The following is a 10,793-nucleotide window of genomic DNA, read 5'->3' as shown; positions in this document are numbered from 1 at the left end:
TGACTCCTTTTAGTCTGGAAATTTTTGCACCTTAGAAAGGGACCTGGGGCCTACGTAGGTCACATCTGTGCAGACACACTTGGAAGTCTCCCTGAAGAGACTTCCTGATTCCAGGAGAAATTGGCTGGGGCCAGAGAGGGAGGCAAGGTGGTTGTTGAGAAGAATGGGTGGGACAAACCCACTCTTTTGGTTACAGATGACGACAAGGTAAACTTGGTATGGATATTTGCAAAGGGCGATGTGGTTCTCAAAATGGCCTGACCAGAAAGGCTGTGCTGGAATGTGCTGGCTCTCAGCAGACTCAGGGCAGTCACCTCCTCTGCCCCGCCTCCTCCCCATCCAACTCCTGGGCAGCCCTTGGGGCTCAGCCTGGATGTCACTTTCTCAAGAACACATTGTCTCCTTACCTCTCTCCCAACGTGGGCTTGTTTGTTTTCCAACTGATCCCCTCACTGGAGCCTCTGAGCTTCAGCGACCTCATCCACTCTGTTCCCGGCTAGAGCCAGTTCTGCGAATGGCACCTCCCTTCCCCCAACTACCCAGGCTGGAAGCCCTGGTGACATCCTGGATTCCTCCCCCTGCCTCACCCTCATAGCCACTCTCTGCTAAGAGTCCTTCTGACTTTCCTTAAATCTATCCATGCTCTCTTTCCCCTAATCCAACCCCAGTTTCTCTCAAACCTGGGTTACCCACTGGAGACCCTCATGGCCTCCCTACCTCCAGGCTCTTCTGAGGAGGGTCTTTTGAAGCAAATTTAAACAGGCTGCCCCCTGATGCATCCCTTCAAAGACTTTCCTTAACTTTCAAGGTGAAGTATAAGCTCTTGAATGTAACCCCCAGAAATGGTCTGATGCTGCTTCCCGCCTTGGACTCCCTTCCAGCCACACTGAAAGTTTATTCCTTGCCATTTATATCTCAATAAAATTGGGTGGTGGAGGAAAACAAAAGAAAACTTACTTCCTTAAAAATGCCAGGCTTGGAAACTATATTCAATATCTTGTAGTAACCTATAATGGAAAAGAATATGAGAACGAATATATGTATGTATATGTATATGACTGAAACATTATGCTGTACACCAGAAATTGATGCAACATTGTAAACTGACTATAATTTAAAAAACTTAAATGAGGAGAAAAAAAATGCCAGGCTCTTTCCACCTTCCTCATCATTTTCCTAATTCCTATTCATCTTTTACATCCAGCTTGGGTGTCACTTCCTCCAGGGAGCCTTCTCAGGTCACACTATGTTTCCTCCCTCGCACTATGCTGTACTCACACTTTTTTTTTTCTCTCTTTCTTGTAACTGCGCTTTAAAATGTTTGGGTCCTACTGTAGGAGGGCTTCTCAGCACAGTGATCATTTGGGGCTGGATCATTCCTTGTTGTGAGGGTCTGTCCTATGCATGAGAAGGTGTTTAGCCACACCCTGGCCTCTATACACTGGATACCAACTAGCATTTTCCCTGCCAGTTGTAACAATCAGAAATGGATCCAGGGGAGGGAGGGTAGAGCTCAGTGGTAGAGGGTGTGCTTAGCATGCATGAGGTCCTGGGTTCAATCCCCAGTGCCTCCTTTAAATAAATCAATACCTAATTACCTCCCCAACAAACAAACAAACAAACAAACAAATTTAAAAAAAGAAAAGAAATGTGTCCAGACATGGCCAGTTGTCCCCTGGGTGGGCCAAATCCCCTCCAGTTAAGAACAATTGTCCCATAGCAATATCTGTCTTAGTTTCATAGTTTCTTGTCAAGTGCATAACACAGTCCCTGGATATCTATTTAATATGCTTTTTTATTGCAGTATTGATCGAGTTGAACGCCAACAGCACTCCTGTAAGCTGCTTGGCATTCCCCCATTTGATAGCTGAGGAGAGCAAAGCCGGGACTCACCCGGTGGTATGTCATTTACAAGTGGTGGAGCTGAGAGTCCAGCCCAGGTGTGTCCGGACTCCTTGTGAGTCAACCTCTCCTGAGAACCTGAGCGTGAATCAGCCTTCCGGAGCTGTGGCCTGGACCCTGGACCTGTGACAGGTGTATCAGGAATCCCACCCCAAGTGGCCCTGCCCCGCCTGACTGCTGTGACCTTGGGCAGGTCATGTCCCCGCTGGGTGGTGGGGTTTCCCCTCCTGCGCAGCCCCTCCTGCTGGGAGCTGTGGGAGGATTAAAGAGATAAATGGAGTGGGTGAGTGTTGTGAGGGCCCGGCCTGCAGAAGGTAATGGATGTGAAGAGACGAAGAGGCAGGAAGGGGCCCATCTGAGGACCCCTCACCCCACATTCTCCAAGGATTCTGCTGATCCTGTGGCCTACGGCCTACAGCCACTCAGATAAGAATCTCTGGGCTCAGATAACAAGTTCTTGCCTGCATCTGCAGGTGGTTAGCAAGATAGAGGTGAACTCTAGACAGAGACTTCGGAGACTTCAGGCAATCCTGCCAGGCAGGAATGTGGGCCCATCCTGCCAGACAGTCCCTTTTCATAAGAGCAGCCAGAATCTGGGCTTTTATGTGAAACCTCCCAGTATAAATTTTTTGAATATGCTGAATACTTGTAAACCCTGTGCAAGACCAACAATGCACACCTGTGGGCTAAAGTCAAGCCGTGGGAGTCAGTTTGCAAGCTCCCCTTTGGGGACCAGCCTGTACCCCTCGGGAGGAGCCAGAAGAAGGCAGCTGGAGGCAGAGGTTGGTAGACAGGAGGCCTGGGCGCCAGATACCTCTATCTCTTGTGCCTCAGTCTCCTCATCCCTAAAATGGGGCTTGACCATTCTAGCCGGAATGGTTCCTAGTAAGGAGGCCCCTCCTGGACACCCCTCCTTTGCCCAGGCTGGGCTGACTCACTGGGAGGATCTGGGGTGGGCTCTTTGCTCGGCTCTAAGCTGAGTCAGTCTTGGCACATGTGGCAATGATACTCACATGTCACCTGCCTGTCAGGAACCAAGCACAACTGAGAATTGGCCACTGCAGGGGACGCCTACTGAGGCTGGGGCTGGCAGAAGCACTGTTTGCAGAGAGGCCTCCAACAAGGTCCTGCCCTGGTGGGAGGTTAAACCAAAAGGCCTCCATGATCTCAGGCTGTTTTTAGTGCCTGCTCAGCACCCAGGGCCCCTCCTGACTGTTGCCCTCTGGTTTTTCCTTGAGAAATCCCATCCCTCCTCCACTCTCAGTCCATGCAGTGTGAGGGAGGGATCCTGATTCAGGCTTCAGTGGTAAGGATGTGGCCAAGGACCGGTCCATGAGAGTAACACATTCCTCTGTCCACAGTGATTGATTAAGGGTGAGCACATGACCCAGCTGGACCAATGGGAGTCTGCCCTGGGACTTTTATTCTTTCCATTGATGTTTCCAAACTTGTGGGACGAAAATCTGAAGCTCTGGGAAGGTCACCTCATGGATGGAGTGACCTAATAAGGAAGCAAACCCAGGAAAGGCTACACAGAGGATGGAGAAAGATTTCAGCTGGGGTTTGAGTACTGGAACCCAGCAGTATTCTGAAGCTAGATCTACCCTCTTGGATGCACCAGTAATAGCACCTCCAAATCTCCAGTTTTGCGTATGTCATTTTCAGCAGGTGTTCGTCATTAGCAGCTGAGAGTCCTAATGCTTTTTCCCATCCTAAGGGTCTATGATTCAGATTCCAGCTCCAAATATCTTCAGAGTATGGACTTAGACTAGCTATTTCTCAAGCTATAACCAGAGAAGATTTAGCTTTAGGATCATCTGGGCTGTTAAGGCCCATTTCTGAGCCCCACTTCAGACCAACTGAAACAGATACTGGTGGTGTCATGGTGGGGGTGGGGTGCGGATTCTCAACAAGCTACCACGTGATTCTGACGAAACCTCAAAGTTGAGAACGCTGGTGGCCTCTGCCCCTCCTCCTTTCCACTCTCCTCCCTCCATGTTTCAACCACATGGTTCCGCCCATCTGCCACAGCTGATTGGACGAGGAGAGGATACCCGGTCCAAACTGGGCCAACTGGTTTTCTTTCCTCCAAATTTGGAACTGGGATCCAGAGACCCCCCTCAGTCTTTGTGGCTATTTGAACCTTCTTCCACTTCACAAACCAAGAAGAGGGAGAGGAAGGGGGGAAACACAGGAAGAGAGGTAGGGCTGAGTGTGTCCAACAGAAGTGACCACAGTCACAAAAGTTCCCCAACCCTGACCCCCTTGCCCACTGCCTGCGGAACCACATATTTTTACAGCTCCTTCCACTTTTTGCAGTAACTAACAAGTGACTTCTGCTACTTGTAACCAAGAGACTTACCTAAGATGTAGTTTCTTTCTCAAGGCCTCAGTCTTCTTATCTGTAAAGTGACCAGTGCTGTGATTCACGACACCCTCCCCTTCTACACAGCGGTCCTCACAGAGGAGCCCCTGCTTAAACCACTCCTTCCATCAGGGGAGGTCTTGGTGACATGGGGTATGGGTGGCAGAAGGATTTCGCTACAACAGTGCTTCTCAGACTTCGGTGTGCTTTGAAATTGCCTGAAATCTGTTTAAAATGCAGATTCCTGGACCCTACACTTGGAAGCTGTGATCACTGGGTGGGTCTGGTGTATTTTTTTTTTTTACAATTTTATTTAGGTATAATCAACATATAAGCCCCATATATCAAACAATTTGATCAGTATGTATTTATATCTGTGAAGCCATCATTACAATTAAACAGTAAGGATGTCGTGAAAATCTCCCTCAGCACCTTGATGCCCCTTTATAATCATCCCTCGTCCCCTGCACACCCTCTTCCACGAGCAATCGCGGGATCTGCTTTCTGTCACTAGAGATGAGTCTGCATTTTCCAGAATTTTACCTCAATGAAGCCATGCAGCATGTACTGTCTGGCTTTGTCTGGCTTTTTTCACTAAGCCTAATTATTTTGAGATGCATCCATGTTCATTTGTTTATCAGTAGTTCACTCTTTTCTTGCTAAGTAGGATACCTCATAATTTGCTTATCTATTCAATCACAGAGTGGTGGATATTTAAGTTGTTCCAATATTTAGCTATCACGGATCAAGCTGCTGTGAACCCTTGTGTACCAGTCCTTATCGGTCCAATACTTACAGTCCCTTGAATAAATACCCAGGAGTGAAATGGCTGGATCCTATGGTTGGTGTATGTTTAATATTTGAAGAAACTGCCAAATCACTTTTCGAAAGTGGTTGTATCGTTTTACATTCCCACCACCAGCGTAGGAGAGTCCTGGTGACTCCGCGTTCTTGCCAACACTTGGTGGGGTTTTAATTTTGACCATTGTGATAGATGTGAAGTCATGTCTCGTTGTGGTTTTAATTTGCATTTCCCTAAGACTAAAGGTGTGGTTACTTGCCATCTGTAGATCTTCTTTGATGAGGTGTCTATTCTATTTAAATTGTCCTCTTATTAATAAGTGTTTAGAGTTCTTTTTCTTTTTTCCTACTGGGGATTGAACCCAGGACCTTGTACATGCTTAGCATGTGCTCTACCACTGAGCTATACCCACCTGTGTAGAGTTCTTTATAGATCTAAATACAGGTCCTTTGCTGGCTGTGGTTTTGCAAATATTTTCTCCAGTCTGTGCCTGCCTTTTCATTTTTGTGACGAATGCCTTAGACTACTTTCATACACGTTGAGTCTGAGAACCTCTCTTCAATGACAAACAGTGCAAATTCAAATAGCAGTAAGAGGAGCTGGCCCATCTGACTGGCAAAAATAAAAGAGAGGGTCCTCAAGCAGGAAACACCCTGACGCTCTGTTACAAGGAGTGAAAATTGGTGCAAAATCCTAGGAGGGCTATTTGCTGATAGTTCATCAAAATCTTTAAACGCGGGTTCCTTTGACTCAGCAAGTTCTGTTCTAGGAATTTTTCCTGAAAAAATAAACAAGCAATAGCAGTAAGTTGTCTGTCCCGGGATCTTTGGTCCTGGGGTTGTGCTGACAGGAGGGGCTGCAGACATGCCTGGCTGGCCGACCCGGGATCTTGGTACCATGTTCTGTGTGCTTGGAGCCCTTTTGCCGTGAAGCCTGGGTGGAAGGCTCAGAAGGACTGGGAGGTCGGGGGTGGAGGTGGGGGTGGGGGCTGAAATTTGACCAGTTCCCGGCAGGGCGGCTGGAGGAAAGTGCCTTGCAGGTCTCACCCGACTGCTTCAAGGGCCTGGGTCCACCCTGAGCCTGGCCTGGCCTGAGAAGACTCCAGGATTCAGGTTGTAACCAGCCACCACCAGTGCAAACTAGGAACAGGAAACACTTGGTGGACATAGCTACCTGGGACCTAAGAAAGAACAGCCCTTTGGTCTCCAAACACCAGCAGTTTCGCTGGGACACAGGGAGGGGGACCTTGCCCAAGGTCAGGCCAGGACTGCTGGAGCTGGGTGTAAGAGGGGGGCTGGGAGCCTGGAGACCTGGACTCTAGATTATCCCCTGTCCTGCTATGTGACTTCACCCCAGCCTGTTCCCCTTCCTGGGCCCCAGTCTCCTTAGCTGGACAGTGAAGAGGTGAATCAGGTAGTCAGTTCTCTCTGTCCCTTCCAGCGAGGATTGAAATCATGGGTGTTGGAACCAGCCAGACCCTAGTTCCAGTGCTGTCTCCATCACTTTCTATGCCTTGGCATGTTATTTAGCCTCTTTGTACTCCTGTTTCTATCTCAAATTAAAAGCCTGCAATGTCTCCTCAATTTGCTTTGGATATGCCCCTTCCCTCCTCTCCAGCTCCAGTTCCTGCCACTCTTCCCCTCATCCATCACACTCCAGCCACACTGGAGCCCCTCAACTCTTCCCCTGACCCCAGGGCCTTTGCATATGCTCTTCTGTCTGCCTTGCATGTCTTCAGCCCCTCTCCCTAGCTCAGTCCTATTCATTTATCAGCACTCAGATGCCACTGGGTCAGACACAGTGATGCCTGCTGCTGACCCTTCTCATTGCACAATCACGGTCATTAAACAATGCTGTCTGTGTGATTATTTGTTTGATGTCTGTCTTTCTGTCACCTGGTGAGCTCCCTGAGAGCGGGGATGAGACAGTCCTGTTTGGGGCTGTGTCTCCTGCTCCTTGCACAGGCCTGGCATAGAGTAGGCACTCCAGGAACTTTGTTGAACAAGTGGTGCTAACACCATACTTCATCCATTCGAAGATGTGTTTGCATCCTACATTTTTACATCTCTGGAATCAGGATGTATTTTACAACTGCAGTAACCAGGTAGCAACTGTGACATGTTTTCCAATACCTGCACATGTGCATAAAAACTTGCAGCTTGGAAGGACATCCCTGAGATTAGAGTGGCATATTCTGAAGTAAATTTGCATCACTCATGCTCTTGATGATACAGGACAATATTGTCTGGGACAACATACACCTCAATGACTCCCAATGAAAAAGTGATGCAGAAAAGTCAGATTCCTCATGTGCAAAAGTTTCAGAAATATTTTTACTAAATTATTTTGATCATAGTTTCCTTTTTATGTATGCACAATAGTGATATATGATAAAAGTGTCTAAGTTTAAAAGAGTGCATTCAATAAATATAAAAATAAAATTTCCAAGTATTAAGGAAGTGTGTCATAGTTCAGTTGATGGCACTGGAAACCTACGTAAGGTGCAGAGCTCTGGGTGGCCACAGGGGGGCACTCTGTACTCGGGGCCTTCCCAGCCCAGAGTTTCAGGAATTCTCCTGGGGGGAAGCTGTGTGGCATGTTATTTTCTACATGTCCTGTAGGTGGCGCTAGACAACAACCGCTTTGGGCACAGCCCAGGGAGTCCCAGGCTGGAGGGTGGGGACGGGTTGAGGCTGGAGGGAGGCCTCAGGAGTGTCTTGTCCTGGAGGGGAGCAGGCTCTTCCACCACCCCAGAGAGAAGCCATGGCCAGTTCTACAAGACCGTCTAGCCCAGAGGCGTCTCTGGGTGTGGAGAGAGCTTAGGAACAGAAGTCAGCGGCCCTGCCCCACCTGGACAAGTTGTGTGATTCTGGTTCCCCTTTGCTTTTTGGCCTAAATCTCCCTCCACGGCAGTGAGAGTGTGAGAGCCTGCCAAACTTGACCCCTGATAGTAAAGGTCTGAGGTGGCTGAAAGTCCACCACCAGCTGCCCAGAAGGCCACTGGCTTACCTGCAGAGCCCCAAGCCTGTGACAGCCTTCTCTGTGTCTGACCTGGCCACCTGCTCCTGAGGTCATGATGTTTCCCTTACTCCCTGGATTGAGAAACTAAGGCCCAAAGACATTAAATGACTTCCTCAAGGGTACAGAACTGTGAGCGGTTGGAGCCAGGTGTGAAAGGAGGGTCCTCCTGCTCATTCTACCATGTCCATCTGATCTCTTGTGATGGAAGAAGGTGCAGAGCAGGGTGGGAGGGAATTTTCCATCAAAGAAAATGAGCTAAGAGTTCTTTAGTAAGATGATGGATTAATCCCACATGCCTAATTTGTCTTCCTCCTAAAACTACCAGAAAGAGATTTTTTTTAATGATTTCTTTTAGAAAGGACACAAAGAGCACAAATTATAAAAGAAAAATTTGATAAATTCAACTCCATGTTTTACACTTTTGCCCTTCAAAAGTCATCATTAAGAGAATAAAGAGGCAAACCATAGACTGGGAGGAAAATGTTTGCAATACATACCTCTGACAAAGGACTTGTGTCCACAAGATACAAACAATGTCTACAACTCAATAATAAGACAATCAGCTCAACTTAAAAATGAGCAAAGTATATGAACAGTTACTTTTCAAAAGAAAGATTTATGAATAGCCAATAATCACATAAAAAGATACTCAACAGCATTAGTCATAAGGGAAGTACAAATTAAAACCACAGTGAGACAGTACTAACTGCCGACTGGAATGGCTAAACTTAAACAGACCAGTAATTCCAAGTGTTGGTGAGGGAGCACCTGGAACTCTCATGTCCTGCTGGTAGGAATATAAAATGGAATAACCACCTCAGGAAGCATTTTTGCAGTTCTAACAAGTTCATGCTGTATAGTACAGGGAACTACAGTCTATATCTTGTAGTAACTTATGGTGAAAAAGAATATGAAAACATATGTATGTTCATGTATGACTGAAGCATTGTGCTGTACACCAGAAATGGACACAACTTTGTAAACTGGTGATACTTCAGTTAAAAAATACATATATACAAAAAACAAGAAAACATTTTTGCAGCTCTTATAAGGTTAAACTGGCACTTACTACACATCCAGCAAATCCACTCTGAGGTATTTACCCAAAAGGAATGAAAGCATATGTCTGTCTAAAGACTTGTTCAGGAATGTTCATAGCAGCATTATTCCTAACAGACCAAAACCCAGCTCAAATGGCTATGAACAGGTGAGCGGTTGAACAAGACCATGGTGCGTTCATACTACAATACTTGGCAGTAAAAAGGAATGAATAATTGACCTTCATAGCAACAATGTGGATGGATCTCAAAATAATGATGCCGAGAGAGAGAAGCTAGACGAAAAGGAGTTCATACTTTGTGATTCCATTTATACAAAACGCCAGGGATCTAATCACTGCCTGGATTGTGGTGATGGTTTCATGGGTGGTCACACATTAGAACTTATCAAACCATACACTTTAAATTTATGCAGTTTACTGTTCATCAATTCTATCTCAATAAAACTGTAATATAAAGTAATTCTTAACTTCAGGAAAAACAGTAAGAAAGTAAAGAAACGCAGTGCTTTGCTATGAGTAAGGTTTACAAAAGAAAAATCATGTAAGCGCTGGAGAGTGATTTTTTAATTTTAATTTTAATTTTTTTGTTACAAAAAGCGTGATATAAACAAGATTTTTATTAGCGAAGTAAAAAAAATAGTGGACGACAGTGCACTCCCGAGAATTGGGAGCGAGGCCGATCCAAGAGAGTAAAAATGGCCAAGGGTGATTTTTTAAAATCGAGATGTTAAATATATTCAGTTGAGTTGCGTAAAAAGTGTACAAATCTGAGGTGTGACTAGTGATTTAACCCCGAACTGCAACGTTACTTCCACAATGGATGATGGAGGACAGGAAATGGGAGAGGGTGGTGGTGCAGAATGGCTAATCCTCCTTATCATAAACAGGTAGCGGCCAGGCAGTGTAGACAGGTAGACAGGGTAGACAGTAGATAATGGCTAAAACGAATGTATCAAAAGACAACAGTATGTGCTTATTGCCTAGAAATATGAGGTGTGAAAGTGCTAGGAAAAAACAGCTCAAAGACTCAAAAGTGTTTGCTTCTGGAGGGGGGTGGTGTGGGGAGATGAGGGAGGGGCAGACAGGAAACCACTGCGTGTTGTTATCTTCCTTTTAACCCGAGTTGGTTTTGCTCTCCACGCCCATACCGTATTTCATCAATTCTAAGATGCCCATTATTCACATTTAAACATCTTTAAAATCAAATACATCTTTTTACAATCCGTGGTGCACCTGACAGTTATAACTGGCAGGTCTTTTTCTTGATGGTGCATAAGTAATGGCGCATGTTCCGTTGGTGATGTCAGGTTCGTCAAAGTATGGCATTATTTTGATAAATAACAATTATTTTAAATTAAAAAAAGAGTTAATTGGAATAGCTGCTGTTTATCATACTCCTACCATAGGTCAAGCACTGGGCTTCCTGCACCAGGTTCTTATTTAGTCGTTTAAACAATTTCATATTATTCAAATTTTTAAGATGAAGAAATTGGGGCTCAGAGAGGTTAAGTGCCTTCCTTAATGTCACTCAGCCAGTGGTGATAGACCAAGCCGAAAACTAGGGGCTATCTGAATCCTAAGTATATTACCTCTGTTTTGATTAGTTTGAAAGAGCTCCATCTATGGTCCCTTCAGTTGTAAGG

This window comes from Camelus dromedarius, chromosome 10, assembly GCF_036321535.1.
Source record: "Camelus dromedarius isolate mCamDro1 chromosome 10, mCamDro1.pat, whole genome shotgun sequence".
Classification (NCBI taxonomy): Eukaryota; Metazoa; Chordata; class Mammalia; order Artiodactyla; family Camelidae; genus Camelus; species Camelus dromedarius.
This window is presented reverse-complemented; position numbering follows the sequence as displayed.